The following is a 24,318-nucleotide window of genomic DNA, read 5'->3' on the forward strand; positions in this document are numbered from 1 at the left end:
TCTGTCCTTTGTTCTCTTAAAATAGTATGGTAGTAGTAATGAAAGCTTAAAGTTGTAGTTTTTCATAAAATAGATCTTCAAATGTTTAAATAGTATTTTCTCTAGATCCTGATTGAAGAATTCTTATCCAACGCTGAGCTTTAAAGTCTTGATCACTATAAATAAATCTTTTTAAAGTTTTGATTTTGAGTAATGTTATGAATCTTCTATGTCTTAAAATATTAAGACATGACTAGAAAGAATCCAAATGCACTGGGAAAAAAATTTGGTTGGTTTTTTTTTTAACTTTTAATATAAATAACAATTTGATTTTTCAACTCTCAATAGTAGTCCCTGAATTTTTGTCTTTGTGATTTTTTTTTACATAAGAAACCTAACATTAAGGCTTAGCATGTTTTATATCATGTCAAATAAAATAAGTAACACTAAATAATGGCTGTTTTAATTACTAGAGAAATTTATTTCCATCTTAGTGAAATTTACTATCCCCTTATTAACAAATTTTTTTCTTTATTTTCTTTTGTTTCCTGTCTTATTTTTAGAATTATTTCCCACTTTGCTGAAGGACTTTCTATTTGTGACCCACTCAAAATAAAACATTTAATTTAAGCATCCCCAATAACTTCATTGTCAGTCTTCTTGGCAACACCTAAATCTATCTCTTTTGCTCTCCAGCTCTTACTTAAAACAAAATTAAAAACATAAAATAAAAACTCCTGACCCCACACAATAAACCCTCTGATCTTGATTGCTTTTCTCTATTACTAATAATTGCTAATTTTAAACAGGATTTTTGCTTCTCAAGATTTACCAGGCATTCAGATGATTCCTTGCTCATAACTTGCAGGCAGAAGAGATCCAGCAATCCAAAAGGATTTTGAGCAGATATAAATGTTAAAAATGGCCAAGACTGCACAGGTTTGGGGCTCTTGCAATTACTCCGCCCTAGTGTAGTTTTGGCCAGGTGAATGCTACCCAGCAGAGCTGGGTTAACTTTCTAGACCTTCTTATCAGCAAAGCATAAATGATACATATCATGAAAATCACATAATGAAACCCATTATTCTGTATGCTAACTTGAATTTTTAATTTAAAAAAAAATACATTTTTTAAAAACCTGTATCATAAAAACAGACCAAAAATTAGAAGCCAACATGCTTTTGTATCCTTAGGGTCTGATGGGTTTAATCTAATAGTTTTGTAGCTAAGCCATTATAATTCATTATGCTTCTGACCTAGATGGCTAGATCAGAAGCCTCTCTTACAAAGCTAGCAATATCAAAATAACACAATATCCACTATGAATATAGCATTGTTATCAGTGGTGCTTAAATTTAAAAAAAAAAAGAAATTACTTTTAGTTGCGCGTGATGGTATCTGTCTGTAATCCCAGCACTTAAGAGACTGAGGCAGGAGGATCAGCCTTAAGAGGCCAGCCTGGGCTATCAATCAAGTTTCTATCTCAAAAATAAAAGTCCATACCATAAAAAATAGTATTTTCCAAATTTGAAAAAAACTACTGTAATTTTCAGTCAAGCGTTGCGGACTTCGCAGTGTCATTTGACTGCTCAGTCTAAAGCATCATGGGAAATTCAAAATGTTTCTTGAACTGATTGATGATCTTGAAACCCACCTTTACTGAGTTTCTGGATTTGTCTGTCAGTACAAAGCATTTAATTGGCCACACACGATCCCTCTAGTCTTTATGAGCTTTTTTCTTCGTAGCAAATGTGATAGTTCATTTACTCAAGGCACAGCCTTTCTGGAAAGCGTTCTTATTCCTGTCTACCTACACGATATGGAAAGGAAACGTTACAATGACTGGATCCCTCTTTCTGAACAGAGCAGACCCATAGACAAAACACGATGTGTTTCGTACTCATCCCTGTATTTCAATGCTCAGTGTCAAATGATTCTGATTGGGTCCTGTGAGGGCTTACTATTTTAAGGGGTGGCCACCCCGTAGACTTTTTCATGATAACAGTAAGAAGATTCATTTCTTGGCGTGTATCTTCAGAAGCTATTATTACATTTTTGTTTGCCCTTGGCACTGGTTGTTTTTTCTCTGATTCTCACATTTAAGTGTATTGAATGTCCCTAACCAACACAGGTGGGTTATCCTGGACTTTTCCGATGGTAGGGGCTAAAACATTGGTTGTCTCTTTCGTGGACGATTGCCTTGGCCAGAGGAAGTCCCCTCCTCCCTGCTTAGCCCCAGACTCACTGCGCCTTCGCAGTCTCCCCATCTAGTGAATACTGATGACTGCAGCTTCCGTTCTGTGTTATATGAAATAGGAAAACCCTGAGACTGGACTTCCAGACATGGTAAAAAGTTGATGTTTGGTCTGGAAAGGAATTTATACATCAGTATGGACTCCATTCTTAATTGTTAGGCAGGGGGAATGCACCACTGAAATTGTGGTTCTTCAAAGTAACTATATTTACTTTATCTCCAATTTCAATTTGTTGTTTTGTTTTCTTGTTTATTGAGATACTAAAGAAAATTATTCAAAAAATTGACAGTGCAAACAGAGGCACTGAATTTGTCCACTGAGCTGGTCATCTCCTTCTGGTGAAGCCCAACACGGTTATATGTAAAGCATCAACTCTTTGTCAGAAGATTCAGCTTTGCCCCTAGGTCTGGTAGTGGCTGTTGGCGTAACTTCCTTTACCAGATTCTTTAATCTAGAGCACAGCGTCTGTACTCTGCCCGCCCTCCCCAGACGGTTCGTTATCTTCTCACATGGTGTGTCCTATGGATAAATATTTTGAAAAGGTAAAATTGTGATACATGGTTAACAAGCTGGAGGAGTAGGCAAAAGTGCTAGGTCTCCAGCTTGTTTAATCTGTGACTTTGGGCAAATCACTTCCTTTCTCTGGACCCTAGTGTTTTTATTCACAAAACGTTAAAATTGCATGAAATGATGCTCGGACAACCAGTCTTTGGGGCTGATGGTGGCTGTTATGACAAGCTTCCGGTGGTGTCAGTCAACAAGGTGCCACACTCCATTCTAATGGGGTATGCTCTCTAAGTTCAGGCTAATGCTTCTCATCTCTATTTGCTTCTCAGGTGACTAACTTCTCAATGATATTGTCCCGAAAGGGACTTCAGAGCATGATGAGATAAAGTAGTACCTTTAGGTGTCCGAAAGCCCATCTTACCTTAGTGACTAACAGTGAGGAATGCTGGCACAATCCATGCTGTGTGGAAAGGTTGGCTAGTCGGTGCCCTCAACTTCTGAGTACCTGTGAAGTTCATCATTCTTCCAAGAACTTAGCTGTGTGGCTTTGTCATCAAAGGGTGAAAAGGATGAAGGATTGGGGTAGCTGAGTTTTTACTGTTTTCATCAATATGTCATTTCTTTTTAAATTGCTTTAAAAATTAATCTTTTTAAATTTTATTTTGAGGTAGTGTCTCAGGACAACCACCAACTTTCTATGCAGCTGAAAATGACCTTAACTTCGTTTTGTCTTACAAAGTCGTGAGATGCTGACTGCTTGGATATGTGACTTAGACTTACAAGGAGGTTAAAGTTTGGTCATCAGAAATCTGATAGTAATAGTTTAGCCAGAAGAAAAAAAAAGAATCTGCAAGATTTTCTGAGAAAATGCAGTTTGGGCAGGAAGTAAGAGTTCTTGGGTGCTGCTTCTTAAGAATCTAAGAAGATGGCTCCAAGTCAGCAAAGGGTCTTCTGAACGTTTACCTCAAAGTTCCTAAAGGTGTCTCTTCATTTGTCCTGAGCACGGTTAATCCTAAGGGGCTCCGTCGAGGATCCTCTGTGTCCTAACAGGAAGAGGCAGAGTAAACACTGCAGTAAGGTCCTGTATGAGGAGGGTGAAGGGAGGAGGAGAAAGAGGAGACAAAGAAAAGATCGGATTCTCCAACTCCCCTCTCTTATTTTTATTTCTTTCATTGATTTATTCTTTGTTCAGTATAAACTGATTCAGCTGTTATCAGTTCTGGCCTAAAGATATTCTCTGGCTGTTCCAATGAGATACAGACCCCAATAGAAGGACTTTGGTTTAGAATTGGCTAAGGGTGTAAGGGTCTGGTCTTGATGATGATGATGATGATGATGATGATGATGTCCCAGCCAACTTTCATTTCCTGCTGACAGTACCCTACTCTTCTCATTCCCATACCTCTGCTCTAACCACAGCTGAGTTACTCGGGACAATGTAAGGCATTTTGATATTGCCTATCAATGTGTGAGAAAGGCAGGGGAATGTGTTAAGGGTTAGGGACAAATTTCTGAATTCACTCCCTTTCTCTGAACAATTGTCAGAAAGTATAATTCTTGGGTTAGGACTGTAAGTCAATTTGTAGAGTGCTTGCCCAGTGTGCTTGAAACTCTGGGTTTGATTGTCAGAACCACATAAACCAGGTATAATAATGGACATCTGTCACCCCAGCACTTTGGAGGCAAAGGCACAATGATCAGGAGTTCAAGATCATAGCTTGAACTTACATTAGCTTACATAGGGAGTCTGAGGCCAGCCTGATCTACAGAGCGATTTCCAGGAGTACCGAGACTGTTTCACCGAGAAACTCTGTCTCGAAAACCAAAAAGGAAGGGAGGGAGGGAGGGAGGGAGGGAGGGAGGGAGGGAGGGAGGGAGGGAGGGAGGGAGGGAGGGAGGGAGGGAGGAAGGAAGGAAGGAAGGAAGGAAGGAAGGAAGGAAGGAAGGAAGGAAGGAGAGAGAGAACGAAGGTACAATGATGCCTCTTTTCATCTGGGTAGTTAGCCTTGCATGTCCATGGTTTATACTTTGGCAATTCCCTCTTTTGAGGTCTTTGTTGAATATTTTAAAAGACAATCCAAAAATCTGAGTGATGTTAGTAAGTTGCTTAACCTCTCTTGTCCTCATTGATAGAAGACCTGAATTGAGTTAGCTGTTCTCCAGAGACTCTTCTCACTGTAGGACTGTTGTAGCTACACATAGAGACCACCGGTGTATAGTTATTAGATGAGTAAGAGATGCTACTGGCATTCTATATCCTGGACGGCAGCAGCCCTGCAAAGGATGGCACAACAAAACAATATAGACTGCGAACTTCATCTTTAGAGGCACCTTTAAAAAAAATCTGTGTGTGTGTGTGTGCGCACGCACACACACACGTGGAGAGGGGGGTCTGTCTGTTCCTTGTGGCTGTTATTGAGTGGTGGCCAGCTGCACCAGACTAATCATCTATAGGGAAGTATATACAGCCCACCTGTCCGTTTACTTACCTGTCAGGAGGCACTGCAGTCATGATCAAGGGAGGAGTCTTAGATTTTAGATCATCGGGGATCTTGTAGAGGTCTTTTCACTCTTTGTTTGTAATTCTCTTGGCTTCAGGTTTTACTCTGGAAAGTAGCTAACAATGAACTTAATTATTTTTTTTCCTAGAATATTTTTTTATGACTAAAGGAAAATACTGAGGACTTTAAATCTGGTTACCGTTCTTCTGCCTCATTTTGACTCTATATAGTCTTTTTTTTTTTTTTTTTTTTTTTTTTTGGATTTTTCGAGACAGGGTTTCTCCATAGCTTTTGGAGCCTGTCCTGGAACTACCTCTTGTAGACCAGGCTGGCCTCGAACTCACAGAGATCCTCCTGCCTCTGCCTCCCAAGTGCTGGGATTAAAGACGTGCGCCACCACCGCCCGGCTCTATGTAGTCTTTTTGTAGATAAATTATTTATAGGAACATAAGCATTTTTATACATTTATTTTTGTGTATGTAAATCTAGGCATGTTTGTTGTGTTGCTTGGAATATTGTTAATAAAAAAGGATATACATCTGAGAGTTAAATATACTCAATTTTCATGCTTTCAGCACAAATTCTTTTTTTCTCTATCTTTTTTTTTATTCTTTTTTAATTAAAATTTCCACCTGCTCCCCGTTTCCCATTTCCCTCCCCTCCTCCCAAATATTGCCCCCTCTCCCCAGTCCCCTTCCCCTATCCCCACTCCTCTTCTCCTCCCCCCACTCCATTCCCCCTCCCTCTCGATACTGAAGAGCAGTGCAAATTCTCTGCCCTGCGGGAAGACGAAGGTCTTCTATCTATGTCCAGGAAGTCAGCACAAATTCTTTACCCCAAACTTGTAGTATAGATTCCTTGCTTTACAAAGTTTTAAATTATAGCATGGTTGCTTTTCTTATAATGGAATAAAGAGGTAACTCTTAATATATTCCCCCATACAATTTTATTAAATATAAACAAAAAAATCCTATGTAATCACCCTTTAAAAGCAACCACAGAGAGTGCCTTGTGGATTCTTGAAACAGGAAAATGACCCAGGTAAAGATGAGAAGAATGTCATTTAGCTTTCCAAGCAATATTCCTACCTAAATAACAGAGAAGAAAAGCTTTCAAGACAGCATCAAGTATAGGCATGGCAAAGCTCTTGAGTTTGTTGTTGTTTTTTTTAAACTCATGTATAAGAGGTTTTAGCACCGCATAAAGTGAAAGAAAACAAAAGGAGAGAAAACTGCAGATGAGGAGAAAGAGCAGTCTTAGGTTTCTGTTTATGACCCCCTTGTTCTCTCTCTCTCTCTCTCTCTCTCTCTCTCTCTCTCTCTCTCTCTCTCTCTCTCTCTCTCTCTCTCCTTTTGAACTCAGGGTCTCCCTTTGTAGCACTGACTGCCCTGGAACTTACTATGTAGACCAGGCTGGCCTTGAGTTCACAAAGATGCATCTTCCTCTGTCTCCTGAGTGCTGGGACTAAAGGGCACCACCATGCCCAGCTACGCCTCTATTTTCTACAAAAGGGTGAAGATACGTCTTTTCTTCTAGTGTCTATACTGAACTCTACTTAAATTTTACATATATATATATATATATATATATATATTTAGTTGATCAATCTCTAAGCCTACCTACCCTCTACCCAACTTTGAAATAACTCAGTTATTTTATCGCTGTAGATGACAAGAACACCGCCTTCGATGAATTAAGTAAATGATTAAAGGCACTGTGAATTTAAAACAAATCTGGGATTCAATGACTTTGACTCTGTTTACCATTTTACATGTTGCTTAATTTGATCACAAAGACCAGTACTGAAATATCAGGAAACAACCCCACTAAAACCCACGTTACCCTATCTGGGTCTGTGGTCACCCCCATCTATTTTTCTCTTTGCTCTTCGATGAACAGTAATCATTGGAGGAAACCATTTATCAGAGGCGGCACAGTTTCTCTCGTCTGTTTCTCATCAATGTTTGATTTAAGGACTGCAGATACAAGTGCATGACTGGATGGTTTGCAGGGGTAGCAGGGCATCTGCTCAGAGCAGGTCCAATGGGTGCTGCTAGCTGCGCAGAATGGGCTAAAACATCACCTTAGAGCTGGCTTCTGAGTACTTCGTTAACAACAGGACAGAGGCTTGTGAACGTTGTTGAGAACTCTAATTCTGAGTGGAATGATTAGAATGTGGTCCTGGGATTAGAGAACTATTGTTAATCGAGAAGGCATAATGATGAAATTGTGGTTATATAGAAAAAGAGCCTTCTTTTTATCATATGAAAAATGAAATTTGGGAGGAAAATGTGATATCAGCAATTTCCTTTAGAGTATTTTAATGAAAAAAAGATAATGGGGCAAATATGAGAAATGGTAATTATTAACCAGAAGTGATGTATGCCTGGGTGCTTGTTATACCAGTCCTCCTTCATCCGAAACTGTAATAAATAGTGAAAAATATTAAAAACCTTGGGATCTACTAGTTTAATACTAAAAATGCTACATATGCCTATAAAATCTTATTAGGATGATATGTTCTGTGCATCTGCTAGACAGGGCTCAGATATAAAGTTTCCCTGGACTCAAGAGCAGGGTTTTGGTTCTTAGGAGACTAACTTAAAAGTGGGCATGTAATGGAAATCCTGTGTAAAAAGATTATTCATTTTATTTTTATTGCCTTTTTAAATTATAGAAGTAAATATGTAAGAAAAGCATAATAGACCCCAAAAGAAAAAGAAACAAGCCAAAAACAGAAAAATAAGCATCATTTATCTTTACCCAGTTAAATACGGGGAGACTTTGGGCTTCTGATCCCAAGCTATATGAGGGTCTGGGATTCACAGGTGAGAACTTTAAAGGAAATGCCACAGGTATGGTGGCATTCTTGTAATTATAGCACTCTGGAGGCTGAGGCAGGGGGATCACCATGAATTTGATCCAGTCTGGGCTACAGAATAAAAATCTGCCTCGAAAGAAAGAAGGAAATAAAGAACGAGGGAGGGAAAGAGTAGCCAGTATCATGGAACAAGTTGAGTACAGTCTAAAGGTGGTCGCATGAGCAGTAAAGAGAACATGTAATGATCTGGCTTGTAGCATGGTTTCAATTAGCAGAATAATGTGCTTTTAAATTTTCTTCTGTGTTTTGAATAGTTAATACTACAGCAGCTGTGTTCGAAGCCATAGAGCTGTATCACAATTGTGTGTGTGTGTGTGTGTGTGTGTGTGACTGCCGTGAAGACACAGAGATAAAACCACTTCCAGAAGTAAAGGGTTATTTTGGGGTAATATTCGGGTGCCGAATCCAAATTCAGTGGACTTGATTCCTTATTGTAACAAGATGCTGCCCAAATTTTCAAAATTAAAAATATTAAGACTGGGTGTGTAGCTCAGCATTCACAAGACTGTGGTGGGGAATAAGGTGCATAAACCTAAGGTAGGTGGGGATCCTTCCAAGCCTCACTTTTGGATATATAGGGAAGATGATGTGTTTTTCCGCACACCTATTTACTTCTCAGCTAATAAATGTAAACTGAGTTTATTTGAAGTGTTTGTCTCTGGTAGGAAATGGTTTCACAGATTCAAAACAAGCATTTGAAAAGACTTTAAACTTGTCCTCAACATGGAGATGCTTTCAGGTGAGCTGAGGCTATTGGTGATCTTGTTCTTTCTAAACTGTTGTTCTTCTGGTAGCAAAGCCCCACTGCATGCTAGATAAAAAGAATGTGGGAATTGCATCCTTGACTCCTTGTGAGTTGACTTTTAGCCAGAGAAGCATGGGTTCTGTGGCTAAAAGTCATAGACTGAGACACACAAGATAAGTTTTGAATTTGAGCACATCCTCCAAACCGCTGGAGCATTAATAAATGGTGTTTTCCATAGAAGAGCTATGATGCTTTCAGGTTCCAGTCATAGGTTTGCCACTAACTACTGATGTCGGTGTCCTCACGGGCAAATTGGATGACCCCTGTTGAATACCACGTGCTGCCATGTTCTCAAACACTGGTTTCCGAGGGAAGAATGAAGTTATCTTTATAGAGATGCTGGATAAATTCTTGGAGAAAGAAATGAATTAGATTGAAGGGGGAAAGCAAGGCAGGACTCAGTGCAGAGAAAAATGGATATTAAATTATGACACAGGAAAATTTTCTCAGAAGTACAATGTTCATCAACTGCGTGGTTTTTTTTAAACTTTGTGAAAGTTAAATGACGTGTAAGGGAAGAATTATTATATAAATAGTGTCATGGGTAGGGGATGAGGTTATGACTAGGAGGTTCAGTTTGGTTGATAAAGAATAATTAGCAAAGCTGGCCCAAGGTGCTCCCTTTGTACACTTACAGGATTTCCAGTGGAGCTACCATAGGGCTGGGCTCTGTGGAATTAGTCAGAAAGTCAATCTTCAGCGGAGCCTTTTGCTAAATCATCACTGCTTGGGAGGGGGAGGGAAGGCAGAATGAAGAGAGACAGCAGGAACACATATAGAACAAAGTCCAAATGTGGGTGCTTCTGTGGAAATACTCCAGTTTCTCTGGAGCATCATGGCCACTTATAGAACGGTAGAGCTAAATGGAGTTTTGGAGCTTGTCCGGTGCAACCCCCTCATTTTACATTTTACAAGAGGATAGAAGCTTCGTGAAAACTGGCCAGGATTGCAGTATAATGAAACCAGGGAAGCTGGTGGTATGCTCCCAGAGGATTTTAAGTGAGGAAGAAGGAAGGGTGTGTGTGTGTCTGTGTGTCTGTGTGTGTCAGGGAGGCAGGGGAAGGGGGAAGGGGATCGTTTCTTTTATGAGGGATGTCCAAATAGGAAAGCAGAGTAAGAGAAGGCTGGCAATTCTGCCAAATTAATTAAAGAGAGATGGAATTAAAAGAGGGATTTTGTGGAGGGGGTTGGGGAAAATTGTGTAATGCTTCAAAATCATAGATTGTATTTCTAGTTTACGTTTAAAAGTTAATGAGGGAAACTCTGATTATTTCTAGGAACTTAATTTCTTACATGGAAAGCAAGTTTGGGAATTCGGTGGTTCTGCCAGTTCAAGCAACTGAAGGAATCGTTTGCAGCTGGTGCTGGACTCAGTAAGTAGTTCACCCTGATCTGTTGCTGCTTAGGACCAGTTAGTTTTGCTTTTTAAACAATCACTCTTAACCAAGTGTATGCTTAGTGGTTTGCTTTCAATTGTGGACTGTCTCAATAGGAACTAATGAGTCAGATTAGTGTGGTGTGGCGTCCCTAGCAGGCAGGGATCTTTCCAGAAGGTTAGGCATTCTCTGCCTAGTTTCCTTTACAATCCTGCTGCTCAGGGCTGGGTTGGAGGGCTTCTTTCTGAAGGTTGAAAGGCTCCCTGCTGTGCGCCCCCCACCCCCCACAATGGCGTGGGTTCCTGAATGAGGAACACTGTGCTAGCCTGCTTGCCTAGTTTGTCTGTTTTCCTGGGAAAAGGAAGCTGGTGGTGCTGAGGACGAAGCAGAGATGAGGGGTTTGTGGCTCTGCATCCACTTAGATCTTATTCTTTGTAAAACATCATTTACCTACTATATCTGCAAAAAATTTTAAAGGAGGCTTTTAATTTAATATTTTCTTATTAAAAATAATATTATTGCACCAACTTACTAGTTTACGGTTGGCACTTTGTAAAAGTTTGGGACTACTTCTGGTTTCCATATTGTACCCCTTACCCTTGTATAAGGGCAAAGCCTACCTCCTTTGCAGGAAGAATAGCTGGGGAAATGGACAGAGTTAAAAAAATAAAGCCATCTTGGCTTAGTCTTTCTTTTTCTTGATTTTGGATTGTGTCTTTCCTGTCTGCTCTTACTCTAGGGTCTGCTTGTTGTGCTGGGTGATTGAATCAAGTTAGAAATTAATATATTGAAATGCATTGTGGTTAAATGTTTACCTCCAGCCTCTCATGAACCTGTGACCAGGCAATAGAAGTAGCAATATTTAAATATGTATTTTGGATAGAGAAACTTGGTGGATTATACTGCTTCAGCCGGACGTTTAGTTGGGCCTGTGAGTGACCAATTTGTTAACCCTTGAAAAAGACTTCTGCTGTGTCTATGCAAAATTATTTCATAAAGGTCATATTCTTTGGGAAAAGTTAGCTGAGATCATCCAAGGTTGCAAAGAGTGACATATAGAAACAGCATTTTTTTCCATGTCCTATCTGTACAGAATTTACATGTTCTAGATTGTTCTTGAAACATCCAGGTCAGTGCTGAGCAACATAGCATCTCTGTTGAGCAGGGTCAAGGCTGTGGTGGGCATTCTTTCCTGTGCTCTTACCCACCTGTCATCTCTGCTGGGCAGGGTCAAGGCTGTGGTGGACATTCTTTCTTGTGGTCCTACCCACCTCTCTAACTTCATCTGCTCATCTGTGTGAGACCCCTCACATGGAATGACGTGGCAGACAAGGTGAATGAGAAATTGCCAGAGACTGGAAATTCGTTATTTTCAGAGTAGGGAAAAAGAATCTTAGCCAGGTTGTATTTTATATAGAAATCCCCAAACAGAATGAGATTATGCCATCAAGTTTTGGGGGAGAGAATTGTTAGGCAAAATTTGTTGCTCTATTTTTTTTTTTTTTTAAAGAAGCTGACTGGTGCGTGGTATAGTTGTATGGAGGCAAGGATGAGAAAACAAGCCTTGGAACCATCATCTGGAGGGGGAAAACCAGGCTAATAATCATTTCCCTTCTCTAGAATTTGGTAAAGTGGGTACATCCCAGAAATGAAGGAGAAAGGAAGGAGTCTGAAAGTTTTCTGAACAGAAAGATTTTTTTCATGTGTGGAAGGCAAGTGAGTTAGTGACTATAAATCGGATTCAGGAAGAAAATTATGGGGTGGAAGAGGTTGGAGAAACAGCATACTTGTTTTTAAGAAATCCAGACTAAGTCAAATCAAGGGAAGAAACTGAAATGGATCTACAAAGACATTTTAAAAACTAGACATTTTAGGCTTTGGTTTTTATTTCATTTTTATTTGAAGTTTAAAATATAAATGTTATGTTTTAAATAGACATTCTTATGTATTAGAAAAAATTTAAAGACAGATAAGGTTAGTTAATAATAAAACATAGTAAGAAGATTTTTAAACTGTGGGGTTATAAATAAGGCCCTTCACTCCCCAGACATGTTAGTGGCAAAATAAAACACAGACCAGCTGTGGGTATGAGGGGCTGTGTAATTGTGATCATTTGTGACAAAATCTAAAACAGAATTTTTAAAGAAGTTTCCAGCATTAACTATATTATTTACAGCCTTTGCTGTCTAACATTAAACTCAGAAATTCAAATATCCTTCAAACCATTATTATTTTTTACAGGACAGGGATGACCATAATCATTTACTTAGGTTTTCTTTTTTAAATTTCTATAGAAAAATGTCATTAGTTTTACATCCTAAAAACCAAAACTGTGAGGGTTTCCTTTCTTACTTTATTTTTTCTTTCTTTCTTTAGTTTTCCTTTTTATTTTTTGAGATTTTGTTTTAAGTTAAAACTTTTCTTCTTTGGGGAAGGAGATATTTTCTGTCATTTGTTAGTCAACAAGAGAGCATTTTCATCAGAGCATAAGAAGTAACAAGAACTTCCACTTTGCTCATCCTAACTGATAGAGAAAACAGAAATGACAGAAAGGAGAAATATTAAGCTAAATTAAAGTACTTAATTCGAAATTTTCATTTAAAAAGATCAGTTTGTTAATTAATGGGAAAGAAAAAATAAGCATTCTGCTTTCTGTTTGTCATAGGCTGCCAGCATAGGAGTCTCAAGAGGAATTCTTGAAAAGTATTTAAAACATGACATACTTAAAATGAAAGTTATATTTATAATGCAAAGTCAAAAGCAAAGGATTTGATTTTTAGATAAATTATCGTAAATATAAGTATCTACCACTCCAATAATAAAAATACTATCTGAGTGAATTTGAAAGGCAGGTCCTTGCTTGAAAATAAGGCCAAGAAGTTCAAATTAGTTAAGGTTTGAGCAGTAACCGGGGAGATGTTTAAATACATGCCAGGAAATAATTGTTTTTGAAGAGTCAGAATATATATATAAACAATTTGCTTAATCTGTCAAAAAACCTGCACCTCATGTGTGGCTTCTTTTCAGAACTTGATGATTATGTTGCAGTAGTAATGTAAGATTACGAGCAGATAGTCTAACTTTGGAGCATATTGTAATATTAGCAACCCATTCTACTTTTACTAATACTTTTATTAGCACGATTTATTTGCATGATTTATTTTATTGCACAGTTTATTTTGTGCTTCCATGCACAAAAAGCAGATGTTTAAAAGCAAGTAGCCTAAAATCGCAGTTACAATATTTAAACAGACAGTTTAAGATTCTGTTAAGCCTTATTTTAAATTAAAATAACAAAGAAGTGGTTATAGAAATTACACATGGAATTTCCTATAACCGTGGAAGGCTGCATATTTTAGGAGCATCACTGGCACACATCTGAGAGAAATAGGTATCCATGTCTATCTTCAATTGATGTAGATATTCTCAAAAACACACAAGAAATATGGCAATTTCAAATGTATTAACACAATTAAATATAAGCACTTTGAAAAAATTTAATAGAGAGTTTAGGTTTCAAAAACATACACGTTAAAAATTAATGTAGTAAAATAGAATTTAAGAACATTGGTAGGAAATAGTAAATTTTTTGCTTTCAAATTAAAAACTTCGTTTCCACAATAAAATTATTCTCTTCCTATAAAAATATTTTTAATAATATCAGATACATGGTGTAAGCTTATTTTAATTACTTAGACAAGATATGTTGAGCTAAATTGTTTCTCAAAGAAAGACTATTGTAAACAGCAAACAATTAAAAATTTTTCTATCGTAATTCTTACATAAATTTCTTTAATGCAATAACTTTAATTTTATTGTTACAATTAAAGTAAAGAAAATATGATTTGATTTAATAGGAAATATAGTTTTATAACCCTAAGAGGAAAGCTAAAAGCATGGGTAACTATATGGGATCAGTTTCATTTCTCCCTTGTTTCTGAGCCCTTTTTATGAATCAAATACTTAACAGCAAGAGAATGATATATAAAATATGCATCAACTGTCTATGTTTTAGTGGCTATTTAGAAATAGGGGGAAAATAAAACTTGTCCAGCTAAATACTAACTAAAGTTCTAAGTGAAAATTAAAGAAATATAAAATCTAAAATAGAAATAGTATAACACACTAAAATTTCAAAAACTCACACATTTCTAATTTTTATATTCTGGTAAGTAGTGCAGCACTTGTGATTGTTTATGAAAGTACAAAATGAAATAGGTAAGAAAGTAAATAGTGAGTTGGGATTTTTTCTCATTGTAGTTTGCTAGATGTAAAATATATTAATAAGCTAACTGTAACTAAGTAGGGAATTGTTTAAAATAGAATTTGAAGAATTTTACTTACAATGCATTTATATAGCAAAGTCATGGCGGGGGGCCTGGTTTTATGTCTAGTAGGATTTCTGAGTTTTATAATATGAAATTCATGATATATTTTGAGTGCCCTTTCAAGTTGCAAAATACTTCAGTAGAAAAAAGTAGACATCATGTACATTTTGCTTCATATTTAGGAATAGAAAAACCCCCAGATAATTTAGAAGAATGCTAGTTGTTATTTTAGTGCCTGCATCAAACCCCTGACAATTGCTTTGCCCCTCAGTCAGTTACCTGTCTGGGAACGTTAGTCTGCACATGAGCATCATAGACTTCTTAAGTCATTCTAACGAGACATTAACCTGTAAATGTTACCTGTCATTCTTTACTGAAAATATGACCAAAATATTTAAAGAAAATGCATTTAAAACTCTTATTTCTAATTAAATTGAAACAGACTTTGAAAAACGTCATTCATGAATAGAATATACAATTGCACAGTTTCCAGAGAGAATGAATTCTCAGTATAGTTTTTAAAATCTCCTAAGAATGTTCATTTGTTGTTTCCTTGTCATTCTAAAGTCAGGGGGGAAAACAGCATCATAAGCTGTTGGTATTGATAGCTTTTCTGTGGAGAAAGGGAAATGTTGTTAGCACATGGGGTTTTCTTCCTAAAATTTTAGCTTGAAATTGAAAATGTATGTTGTCCACAATTATATTTTTTATTAAGACTAATTTTGATTTGCACGAAGTTTGTAAATTAATGTATTTGAAGAGAAAATGTTTTATTAAATGGAGAGATGTAGGACATTGTAGCTGTTACAAGATGGTCCTTCTCTTGAGTCCCAGAAGTTTAAAAAATGTATTTTAAATTAAAATAGTATGTAGTACAAGATTCTGGGAACTCTAATAATTTAGAAAATGCCGAGAAAATTATAAAGGTTAAAGGGAAAAATAATTGAACCTAAATGTACCCGTGTAATAGTGACTATTTGACAGTTTGACATCTCTGGAGATTAACAAAAAGTACTCTGCCAGGGACAATGTTCTGGGAAGCTGAGATTGTTTTTATGGTAAAAGGAAGAGTCAAGATAGCGTAAATGCAGTTGTTGGTCAAAATTTCTAAGTTATTTTCGAATTGTGAAAGTTGAAAGTAGGTGCAACAGTTTGGTTTCTGGGCGAGGCAAGGAGCAGGGCTCGCCAGCCCTGGAGCCACTACAGGGTTAACAGTGGGGCCGCCCGCTGCACTCTGGGAGTTGTAGTCCACGGGCATTGTGGGAGTTGTCGTAAAAAATCCGCTCTTTTTTGCTGTCATGGCCGCCTCCAAGACGGCTGTAAGAGTTGTCTGCCTTTCTGAGGGTCTTGGGGGACTGTTCGGCTCGTTAGAATGCCAGCAGCAGCCCCCTAGGGTGGCCAAAGGCCTGGTAATCTTGTCCTGGGCGTGGGCAAGTGGCCTGAGAGGGTCCATGCTGGGTTTGCAGTGTTTCTATGAGCCAGGAGGCCTCTGAGATCTGTGAACTGCTTGAGGGGTCGCAGGCGTCCACATCCTGGTGGTCTGGCCTTCTGCCTTTGAACTGTCTGTGTGGCCTGTGCCTGGGTGTCCGGGTGTGTTTTCTGCTGTTATGGTTTGTGTTCTGCTCGGCCGTCTTGTCTTATATTTAGCATAATCTGTAATCGTGGTTGCTCAGGATTTACCCCTCCCCCTCCCCGGGGGTAGTGGGGCTTAGGGAAGAGCCAGAATTTTAGCAAGGTTGTTCACGAGGGTGTTGTCTGTCTAGTTTTTTGTGTAAGAGATTTTATCAGCGTGGGTGTGGTCGGGTATTTGGCTGTCTTTTGCTTGTGCTGAGCTTAGTCCTTGTTTGCAAAATTTGCTTGTCAAGCAGTTCCAGCTTGTGAAATTCTCTTCTGTTAGCATGGGTGTGTTCTTAAATCTGTACGAAAGTCTCCAGGAGTGGTGTGTGTGTGTGTGTAATTGTTTGTGGAAAGGTGTGTGTACAAAGCTGAACTGAAAGCAGATGCCAGGATCATAAGTAACTTTATCTTTAGGGAGCCAGCTTCGTTGGCTTTCCTGGTGCTGAAAAGTTGTTTGGATTCTTTAGGGGAACCCAGGTTTGCTCTTGCCTGTGTTACATTTGGCTCACAGTGTTCCTCTGCATGTTGAAACTTTGATCTTTGATATTGGGCCCTGTGAACACTTGAGACAAAATGAACTGCTGTGTTTTGACATGAAGTGGCATGGTTTCAGAATCTTAGGGTCTAATATGTTACCTAATGCTAACATACGCTTGCTGAGCATGCCAGTACCTGTCGTACCTGTCTATACGAATTTGGGTCTTCATGTGACTGCCAGTATATACTTTTACATACGTACTCTCTCTTTCCATAATCTGGATTTATCTACCTAGTGAGGTATGACTGATCGGGAAAACCGTTTCTCAGTAGTGTTAGGAGGTTTCACCACTCACATTTGATGAAGGGGGTTGTAATTTTGGAACTCTGATATCAATTTTTAAATTTAAAGGCACGACTGAACAGAGAAAGGGGAAAATATGTTTCACTGTGTTTGGTATTTTGTAACCTGTAAACAGTTCTGTTGTTTTTCATGCCAAGTCACATTTGTATATTGTTTAAGAAGGTTTTGATGTGTGTGGGATTTTCCTAACTCTGCCCATCTTTGAATTTACTTTGTACTTGACCCCTTGAGTGTAGTAGAGAAAAGAAAGAACCAGCTAGAATTGTATGCAGTTCTGTTTAATGTGGTTTCAGTTTCATAGCGTGTTGTCTTGCCAGTCAGCCAGAATTCCCCCCTTCCTTTGTCCTGACTGTTGTATTTAACTCATTTGCCAGTTGAATAAAGATTGAGAAATTCCTTTTAAAATGAGCTATATTGTCGAGTTGTCTTACTGGGTGGTGACGTGGCAGAATGCATGGATCCTAGCAAACTGGCTCTGTGTCTGGGAAGGCGAACGCCCAGAACTGGTGGGTTTGTAAAGTCACTCCAAAGTGTCACAAGTGCAGGGTTAATTTGCTCTGAAGGAAGGTACAGTTACCTCTGACTTGTTAAACAGTATGTTAGGAAGTGCTCCTAAGGTGCTTTGGGAGAGAGGAGGTGCTGATTTTAGTAAGGCTAGGGATGAACTTAATCTTTGCGAGAGCACAGAGCATTCTTGGATATTTATATAAGTTGATAACATTTCCCCCTGAATCAGTGAGATTTGTACACCCGAGAATCCTGGCATTTAGTTCCTGAAGCCTCTGTTTGGGGCTGGCCTTCCACTGTTTGCCTTCCGGTTCTGTAACTGCTGCAGAATGTCTTCTGTGTTACACAGTAGCGATGGTAGTTGTTTCAGAAGAGAAAATATGGTAAGACCCACTTACACTTTGTTTATTTATATTTCTAAGGTTGTACACACATGCTTGATAGATGTGCCAAAAACTGTCATTTGGAACTTTTTTGCATGATGTCACTGAAATTCCTTTACGTGTGAAGTAATACAAAAGTTTAATTTATTTATCTATATTTTTACATTTTAGTGTGTGTGTGTGTGTGTGTGTGTGTGTGTGTGTGTGTATTCAAAGCAGAGTCAGGACAATGTATGGAAGTTAGTTTTCTCTTTCCATCACGTGGGTCCCAGGATTCAAACTTGGTAGCAGACATCTTCACCCAGTGAGCGACCAGTGCTCCCAAAGGATAATTTTCTTAAGAAATATCTTATAAATGTAAGACTTAGAAAATTTTAGTCTTTTTTAAAAGAGAAATATAGGATATAGAGAGATAGCTTAGCAGCTAAGAACACTTAACTGCTCTTCCTGAGGACCCGAGTACTTAATTTTGGTTCCAAGGACCTACAATGTACAGCTTGTAACTCCAGCTCCAGGGAGTCTTAGGCTTCTGGCCTCCATGGGCACCTGTATTCATAAGACATGGGTGTGTGTACATGCGCACACATATATTTTTATACTTTTTAAAAAGTAAAATCTTAAAAAGAAATTGAAACTTTTTTTTTTTTTTTTTTTTTTTTTGGTTTTTCGAGACAGGGTTTCTGTAGCTTTAGAGCCTGTCCTGGAACTAGCTCTTTTGGACCAGGCTGGCCTTGAACTCACAGAGATCCACCTGCCTCTGCCCCCCCCCCCCCCCCCCGAGTGCTGGGATTAAAGGCGTGCGCCACCACCGCCAGCGTTGAAACCTTTGACGACGACAAAAACCTAGTTTTTCATCTTCACTGTCGCCAAAATGTAGGGGCAATGGAGAGAGATTTGACTAAGAATATCTTCTTGGGACCTTGAGTCAGGTCCGTCATAATGTCTTGGTTTCCTGTATGCAGTGATTCCCTTCCTAAGAATAAGCAGTTCGTCAGTGTAGCTCTGGATCCGTGAACATTTTTATGTACATGTATGTGTACACATGTTCACATGTGTGTGGAGGCCAGAAGTTGATGTCAGATGTCCTCCTCCATTGCTTTCTACCTTACACACTCAGGTAAGGTCCCTGATGTGAACCCTGGAACTCTTGATTTGGACAGTCTAGCTAGTCAGTGCCCCTCAAATTCTCTCTCTGTCCCTAGAACACTGAACTTAGAGGCAGGTTGCCGGTGGATCCATAAGAATATAAACTTTGGTCCTCAACTTGTGTGGTAAGCTCTGAACTATCTCCCCAGCACATCTGTGAATATTTGTGTCAAAACTGCATAACAAGATCATGTGTTATCCATCTAGAATTTTATCTTTAGTTTTCATTTATATTACTTAAAAATAATTGGGTCAATGCTATTTGTATACTTATGTCTGGATTTCTTAAGTTTAATATATCTGACTTAAAAATCTCAATACTTTTGTAAGTGTGTGTGTGTGTCTGTGTGTGTGTTTGTGTGTGTGTGTAGGAGTGGGCTCACATATGATGTGGAAGTCATCTCTCTTTTTCCACCTTTGTGGCTTCCACAGATTGAGTCAGCAGGCTTGTACAACAAGCATTATACCCAGAGAGACGTTAAGCTGGCCCCAGAAGGCAGTATCCTGAAAATGGAGAGCATCATCAGCCCCTCCCTCTGTAGGATACTGAAAGAAAGGGATGCAGATCTGGCCAGTGTGACCTGTGAGCATCGTGCAGCCTCAGATAGCTGTGAATGTGATCCAACACAAAACTAGTCTTGTGGGTGCTGACACATGCATTTGGGAAGCAGAGGCAGGTGAATCTCTGTGAGTTCAAGGCTTGCCTGGTCTATAGAGCGAGTTCCAGGACAGCCAGGACTACATGGAGAAACCAAGAACAAACAAAACACCTGTAGACTTACTTAAAACATTATGAAGTTTCTTTTGGGGGCGGTGCTCAATTGTGCAGTTCTTGAGTGTGAACTTTGTTAGATGACAGTGATGAATCCCATCAGCACCAAAGGTTTGGTCAAGCCTGAAAAGTATTTAAAATTTTCCATGCTTTCTCTGATGCATTTTATTTGTTGGCCCTACCAATATGCATTTCCAGGACAGAACTCAATTAGTTTTGGTCTGATGGGCATTATGATTATTATTATTGGTTTTTTGAGACAGAGTTTTCTGTGTAGCCCTGACTGTGCTGGAACTCACTCTGTAGACCAGGCTGACCTTGAACTCAAGAGATCCACCTGCACTCTAGCCAAGGCCTTATCACTTTTAAAAGGCAAACTATTATATAGTTTTAATGGGCAGGATAGAGCAAACCACCAGTTACCTTCAAAATACTGAATTAGATAAAAGATACTGATTCGTGTCCCCATTGGTAAGAAAGCAAGGTGGTGTGCGTAAGTACTATACCTAAAGGTTTTATATCCTACAGCTTCAAAACCACAAAAGATCATTTTGCTTTGTTTCTGCCTAATTGATCTTCCATTCAACTTTCTCTCTTAGTACACTTGTGTGGTTCCAGAATTTAAATGAGAATTGGGTGTGGTGTCCCACAGTTGTGATCCAGCTCTGTAGAGGCAGAGGCAAGACAATTGCCTCAAGTGTGAGGTCAGCCTGGATTTCAGAATGCATCATTGTAACAAAACATCATTTAAATGATATTCTTGTTTGGGATTTTTTTCCCTCCAAAATCATGTGATTTGACTGTTTAAAAACATTCATCACAGGAACATGACATTAATAAGGAACCCTTGTCATCTTATATTTTATGCTTAAAAGGCTTTAAGTGTTTTGTTCTAGGGAAAAAATGAGTCAGTGACTTTTAAAATCTTACCACAGTTTGGTCTATAAAAAGAAAAGAAAATCCCGGATCGAAAGCTGTAGTTTCTTTTTCTGCGATGCAGATTGGCACTGTGAAGACAGAGGTGTGGCTTGCCTTTTTTCAGAGGAAGTCTGAAGACCTGGGGAGATGGCTCACTGGGCTGGCTCTCTGGGTAAAGGACCCGCTGCAGAAGCAGGAAAGCCAGAGTTCAGATATCTAGCACCCACATGTAAAGCCGGTGCCAGTAGCATGTTTGTAATCCTGGAGCTGGGGTGGTAGAGACTGGCGGATCCCTGGGCTCACTGAGATACAGTGAACTTCAGGTTTATTGAAAAATCCTACCCTGTCTTAAGTTGGAAAGCGCTCACGGAAGCCTTGCCTTTGTACACGTGGACTCACATGGGCAGGTGCACCTACACACAGGTGCACACAGTATGCCATGCTCACATGCAAAAATCCGAAAAGACTCAACACTTATGAAATAAATACATTGTGGAAATTTATCAGGAATATATAAGAAATTCCTGACTTTAGTCATCGAGATGGTTCAGTGTAGGGGAAGGGCATGTGCCACCAAGCCTAATGATCTGATTTCAGTTCCTGGAACCCACATCGGGAAAGGCTAGACCTGACTCACAGTTTGTCCTCTGACCACATATGTGTTAAGATATGCACACACACATACAGGCTGATTAAGTAAGTTTTTAAATCCTTGAATGGGCCTGAAGCCATGACTCGGTGCGTAAGAGCGGCCACTGCTTTTGCAGGTATTGGAGTTCGGTTCTTAACCACCTATATTTGTGAACACATAATTTAAAATAAAATTAAAATCCCAAATTCACAGTAGGATAAAGTGGTTCTGGATGCTTTTATAATCCAACAATCTTTGTAAACTTCTTTTGTAGTTTAGTGGAAACTCTCAAGTCTGTATTTCTCTGTTTGAAATTGTTTCCTGGGAGTTTCGGTTGAGTTCTTATTTTGTTTTTAATGAGGAAGCCATGTATTTTCAGTGAAACTTCACTTAGAGTGGTCAGTTTATTTCGGGCCCAAAGGGCAGCGTGTGTGCAGTGTGTAGTGGAAAAGGGCCATTGAACTAAAGGGCCAACACGAAGACAGTGATTTTAAAGTGTTCTGTGCCACTTGCTAGAATTGTTCTCCGGGGGTCTGGAGAGATGACTCAGGTTAGAACTCTGCCTCTTCAAAGCCCCAGAGTTTGGGTCCCAGCACTCACATCGGGCAGCTCACCAGCACAGCAGCTGCAGCTAAAGGGAACCAGATGCCCTCCGTGACCACTGCAGAGTCACAAACACACAAATAAATACTTTTTTAAAAAATGAACTGCTTCCTTTTAAATTTTCTATTTTAATATCTTATAATGAACTCATTTTTAAATATTTACGTAATGACCTATTCCTGTATAGCTCATACTATTTGTTTCATACTAATTTTAAATTATTATTGTTATGTGTGGTGTGTGAGTGAATCCACAGGCACATGTGTGCTGTGGAGTGTGTGTGGAGTTCAGAGTACCATTTTCAGGAGCCAGTTCTCTCTCCGGTGTGTTGAGGAAAGACCGCCCTTGTTTCCTCTGTGCTGTGTTCTCCAGGATAGCTGACCTGCAGGCTTCCAGCCATGCGGCCTCTGGGGGGAGGACTTTATATTTCATAACCTCTAAAATTCACAAATAACTAGTCTTTGTAAGAGACAAAGAATGCCAAGGTCATAAAAATAACTGAATAAAGGTTCTAATAGGACAACTGTCCAGGATTATAAGCAGGCAGTTTTTAGAAGATTAAGTCTAATGAGCTAAAACATAAACATATGTGCTCACACATTAGTAACCAGAAGAACCCAAGTTAAAATGACAACATTCTCTATGCTCAGTAGACTAAAAACTTAGAAAGATGAATGATGGAAGGTCTTGGGGATCGTGAGTAAAGTGGCAAAGCCATTCTGAAGACAGACTGGCGGGATAGAGTTCAATGGATACACATATTGCTTCTAGGTGAAACAATTACAGCCGGGTGCTGGTGGTGCACGCCTTGAATCCCAACACTTGGGAAGATGGGGAAGGGGAATCTCTGAGTTCAAGGCCAGTCTGGTCTACAGAGCTAGTTCCAGGACAACCAGGGCTACACAGAAACCGTGTCTCAACAAAAGCAAAATTTAAACAAACCTGAAAAAGTGTGTGTGTGGGGGGGGGAAGCAAATACAATGATAATCATCATGGTGTTGCTAGCAGAGGCTTAAGGACGTCCAGCATGACATCCGTTACTGTGAAGTTGTGTAGATATGATTTGGTGGATGTAGTGTAGTGCTGTGCACCTGGTAAGAGCAAAAGAGTTTCCCATATATTCATAATATGAAATATTGGGACTAGAAAAAATGGCTCAGTGGTTAAGAGCACTGACTTCTATTCCAGAGAACTGGAGCTTGGTCCTCAGCACCCTCATGTAAGCCCACAGCTACCTACTGCCTGAAACTCCACAAATCCAGCACTTTCTTCTGGCCTCTGCAGATTCTGGCATACATATGGTAAACATCCATACATTCAGGCACACACACACAGACAAGGTAAATATGTATTTTAAAATTAGTGTCTAGCAGAAATAATAAACAATGGAACCTATTGCTTAAGTATAAATTTTAAATGTACATAAAGTGTTGGGCAAGAGAATGTTCCAGTAGATATATCAGACACATTGGAACAGGTACATAAAGGTCCATGGACAGCTATTGAAGGAAAAGCATGGTCAAAGATGCTCATTTTATTCAATGTCAAAATTACTATGCCCTTTACTGAGGGTTGAAGTTCTTTAAAATCTCACAAGAAACCAAAACCACTAAAATGGCACTAATGAAAATCTAAAATTCCTCAGATCAGATAGAAGGAAGAATGCCCATGACTTGTTCGGTGAAGTGCAAACTTGCCAGGAGGATTGAGTAAGGAAAGGCATGCTGTACACAGATTTTAAGATTCAGCCCTGTGAAGGCTTCAGCTTTCTTCACACGAACGTATAAAAACCCACAAACAGCCCCAATCAGAATGCCTCAAGCTCTAAATGTCTTTATGAAATAAAATAGCTGGTTCTAAAATATCTGTGGACATTCAAAAACCCCTCTAGAGCAGCCAAGACAAGGGTGACAAGTTGGGAGTTTAAGTTAACCTGGTTTTAATGCTCCATTTGAACCTGTGGTTCTCTCAGGATGGCGGATGTGTAAACCCATAGGTCATTATAAAATGGAGATACACAACCTGAGGAATGTTCAACAGAAATGAGAAGGCAAGTCGGTAGAGGAAGGACTGAAGAACAGGATCCCTGTCCTGTGCTGCGAACTGTATTCACAGAAATGGTCATATTCCTAAATTGTAAGAGCCAAAAAAAATTTTAAATCTGTGGACTTAAACAATGCAGTTTTCTTCAGTAAGACACAGACAGTTGGAATTATAGTGAAAAATAAATTGGACTTGATCAAAGTTAAAACAATCAAAATTGGGGCT

The 24,318-nt window shown here is 39.0% G+C and overlaps 1 long non-coding RNA gene across 1 annotated transcript in view; it reads left to right on the plus strand.

Annotated features, from left to right (window-relative positions):
- Positions 1-24,318, plus strand: part of LOC130880921 (uncharacterized) — an 83,095-nt gene that overhangs the window by 46,584 nt on the left and 12,193 nt on the right. Inside the window, exon 3 of the long non-coding RNA XR_009057689.1 lies at positions 10,206-10,301. This is a non-coding gene — a long non-coding RNA (uncharacterized LOC130880921). The remainder of the gene's footprint in view (positions 1-10,205; positions 10,302-24,318) is intronic.

This window comes from Chionomys nivalis, chromosome 9 (assembly GCF_950005125.1).
Source record: "Chionomys nivalis chromosome 9, mChiNiv1.1, whole genome shotgun sequence".
NCBI lineage: Eukaryota > Metazoa > Chordata > Mammalia > Rodentia > Cricetidae > Chionomys > Chionomys nivalis.